This window comes from Octodon degus, unplaced genomic scaffold, assembly GCF_000260255.1.
Source record: "Octodon degus isolate 3935 unplaced genomic scaffold, OctDeg1.0 scaffold00048, whole genome shotgun sequence".
Lineage (NCBI taxonomy): Eukaryota > Metazoa > Chordata > Mammalia > Rodentia > Octodontidae > Octodon > Octodon degus.
In genome coordinates, this window is record NW_004524624.1 from 5,827,424 (window position 1) to 5,831,462 (window position 4,039).

Genomic DNA, 4,039 nt, shown 5'->3' on the forward strand with positions numbered 1-4,039 from the left:
AGAGAGGAGAGAGAGAGAGAGAGAGAGAGAGAGAGAGAGAGAGAGAGAGAGAGAGAGAGAGAGAGATTGAGAGATTCTTGAGTTCTCTGGGCAGGGCTGACCCCAACCCAACCTCCCTTTTGCCTGGGATTGGATTTCCTGCTTGGCTAGGGTGGGGCAGGATTCTGGCAGAACAGAACTTCAGGAGAGCTTCCCAAAGGTGATGTCGCTGCAGACCTCACTGCACGGCCACTGCCCCCTCTTCCACCCCTGGGCCCAAACTTCTCAACCTTCTCACCAAGTAGCAGGCACGGGCCCAAGAACCTCAGGTGAATTTGCCCAGTGAATCCCCCAAACTAGCTTATAATCAGGTACTGTTATTATCTCCATTTACAAAGGGGCCAGACAGATCAAGTTGCCGGCCAAGTATCACCCAGCAAGGGAATGGCAGAGCCAGCCTTCAAGCCCAGAAAGTCCAGCTCCTGAGCCTGACCTTGACCTTCACATTGCAAGGCTTACACTTGAGCCCTGCACTGCAAGTGTTCGCCTCTTGCTACCTGCATTGGCTCCTGTCCATTGCCTGCCACATGCTAGGGACTGAGATGGCAGCTAGTCTTTATTTCATTCTCTATCATAACCACTGAACGAAAAAAGCTGATGAGCCCCATCACACAAAGGAGAACAATGAGGGCCAACGCAGAGATGTTCTCACCTCGGATCACCCAGCTGGTAAGTGGTTGTACAGGCATTGGACCTTGGGTCCATCTGACTCCAGCGCCCATGTTTACACCATATGTGGTTCAAGGACTGCTAAGATGTAACAGTCTTCAAAGAATTTTTTTCTTGGGCCAGCAAGATAGCTCAGCAGACTAAGTGCCTGCTTAGGCAAGCACAGGGACTGGGGTTCAATCCCCAGCATCACATGCTGCACTGGCCCACCCCTGGGCGTGCTAAGATCAAAGCTGGGGGGCGGCTCTGAGACCAAGACTGGGCATGGTGGCACACAACTATAATCCCAGCACTGGGGAGGCTGAAAATAGGAGGATCACTACAAGTCAGAGCTGCCTAGAGAAACCTTATAGTACCAAATACATTTTTTAAAAAAATTTTTTTTTGTTTTGACTCTTGATTTTTAAACTATTATAGATCCTCAAGAGATTGGAAAGATAGTACAGAGATGTCCCATGTATCCCGCTCTGGGTTTTGTGCCAGTGGTTACATCTTAATTTCAGTATGATACCAAAGCCAGGAAACTGGCGTTGGTTCAGCGTGTATATATTTTTCTATGTCATTGTGTCCCAAAGTACCATAACAGTGAAAATGTAGAACTGGCCCATCACCATGGAGCTGTGGCTGTGCCTTCACAGTCACACCCCCTCCGCCCCTTCCTGTGTCACTACCTAGCCCTTGTGTGCAGCCATGAATCTCTTTACCATCTCAATGATTCTACCACTTTAGGAATATTAGGGGGCCAGGGAGATGGCTCAGTAGAATAAGCCCTTGCTTGGCAAGCTCAAGGGCCTGAGTTTAATCCTCAGTTCTGGAAAAAAAAAAAAAAAAAAAAAAAACCTTAGAAGACTTTAGGAATATTATATAAATACTATTTCTTTATATTGGCCTTTTTGACTCACAAAGGTTTTATTTTATTTTATTTCATTTCATTTTTTGTATTTAGTACAGGGGATACAGGGTCTACAGGATCTCACTACGTAGAACAGACTTGTAATGATTCTCCTGTTGTCAGCCTCCCAAGTGCTGGGATTACAGGCGCACACCACCACACCCAGTCTCAATCACCATCTCAGGGCAGCCCAGGGGCGGGGCTGGCATGGCACGCTAGGGATCAAACCCTGGCTGCTGCACTCTGCTTAAGCAGATGCTTTAGTCCACTGAGCTATCTGGCCGGCCCAGGTCTTATTGTAAAATAAACACTTATTGAATATCTACTGTATATCAGATACATGTTATATATCTCACAGTTCTTTTGGTTGTAAGTGACAGAGCTCCACTCAAACTATGTTTTAAAAAGGAATGTATTGGCTTAGGTAATCAACAGGCCCAGAGGTGGGACTGGCTCCGGGCCAGCTGTGCCTAGGGGCATCTTAGAACTGCTTTTAATCCCAGTGTTTTGGCACTGCTTTCCTTGCTGGTTTATCTTGCTTACTGTCTCTCACCACTTGGCAACCACCAGTAGCTCTGGCCCCACAACCTGCTGGCTGATTGACCATGAGAAAGAGCACCTCTTTCCTTGCTATAGATCCAGCAGATCTTCTAGCCTTGTCCATAATTGGTCTAGCTTAGTGTTGACCCAACTTTGAACCAATCACTACAGAGGGTAGTAGTTTGCAATATTCTGATTGGCTAACCCTTGATCACACATCTTCTCCTGCAAACCCTGCCCAAATCACAGAGTTGAAGACATTACTGGGGGGGAGGGGGAGGTGATAGGAAAAATTTGAAGTGCCAGAGGAAGAGGAAATAGATACATGGCCTAGGACAGACGACGGCGTGCAGCCACCTCAGCCTATCTAGTTAATTTTCTAAATATATGAACAAAGTCAGTTCGAAAGTGAATGGCCTGGCCATAGTTTAAAGCTCCAGGTCCTGGGAAACAGCCTCTAGCTTGTGATTCTTGCTTATATGCCTGTCCTCCTCCATTTCCATGCTCAGGTACAAAACTGAAAGACCCAGTAACAACAAAAGTAGGGAATTCCCTTTTTTTTTTTTACTTTTATGCCCCTGTTTTAGATTCCGCCTTGGCCTGCCTGTGGTCTTTGGGTTCTCGGAGACGCAGCAAGTGTATCTCTGCTGGCCCTGAGGGGCCCTGCCCCGCTCAGTCCGGCACGGAGCTGCTCAGTCCCATCCCCAAGAGTGTGCAGCCCTTGGCACCAGCTCCACACGTGGGCTGCCGCGCGGCTTAGAGGGAGCCCGGGAAGACACGGCCACCGTCCAACAGAGAGAACAGGCAGATGGAGCTGGTGACTCAGCCCGGAGGCCAGATGTGGCCAGATGAGCAGAATAAATAGGAAGGCCAAAGGCCAAAACAGCCAAGGCCCCCTCAGAGCCAGGTGGGAACCACAGAACCCAAGCTGTGACAGACAGGCGGGAGATGGGGACAGGGAGATGGATGGCCCCATCAGGCTCAGTGGAGAGAGGAAAGCAGACAGATGGTTTTGTTAAAGAACCCGGCCCGCATGATGGAACAGGGCTCTGCTTGGAGCTGCGGACCAAGCTGGGCTCCTCCCTAGCCAAGGCCCTTCAGACATGGGTCATCCCAGCAGCGGGGGGTGTCCAGCCTCCCTTCTGCCTAAGGTGGCCACCAGGCCTGAGCAGGCCTCTTACGGGGACTGAAGCAGGTGGAACGTAACCCCTTGTCTCCAGTCAGCTCCCCAGTTCTCACTGATGAAAACAGTTTTTTAAGCACCTGCTGCCAGCTATGGAGCTGGGCACGTAGGCGCATCACCTGCATGCGGTAACTGCTGCCCCATTGAGCTGGAACCCCCTCCCACTGGGTCCCCACATATGGCTGTTCCCCAGCTTTCACCTCCTCCTGCCCTTACTCTTGAGCCCAGGCATCCTATGAACTCAACATAGCCTTATCGCCATTTGAACTCAAATTGGTTTTGTCTCCCTGCTGCCGTAGGAGCTCCTCCAGGACGGGATCTGGGCCCATCTTGCCCATGGCTCTCTCCTGGGACCTAGGTCAGTGCCTGGCACATACTAGGACCTGGGTGAATATCTGTGATCTGCGTCCTCAGAGCCCAGAGAGGGAAGGGCCCAGCCCTCCTGCCCTATGCCTCCTCAATTTACTACTCAGTACTTACAACCATCTTACATCCCACGTGCTTGCCTCCTTCTTTGCCCAGAAGACAAAGTTTGGTTTGCTTTAGCAGTTCAATCAATGGTCCCTGGCCAATACTGCCACCTGAGGAAGCTGAGAGAGGAAGTCACTGCCTTCCAGAGGGCCAAGAAGGAACCTAGAGGAAGAGGCACTGTTCTAAACAGCCCAGGTCAGAGCAGAGGCCACCACTTGGCTCCCTGTCCTTGAATTTTTTTTTTT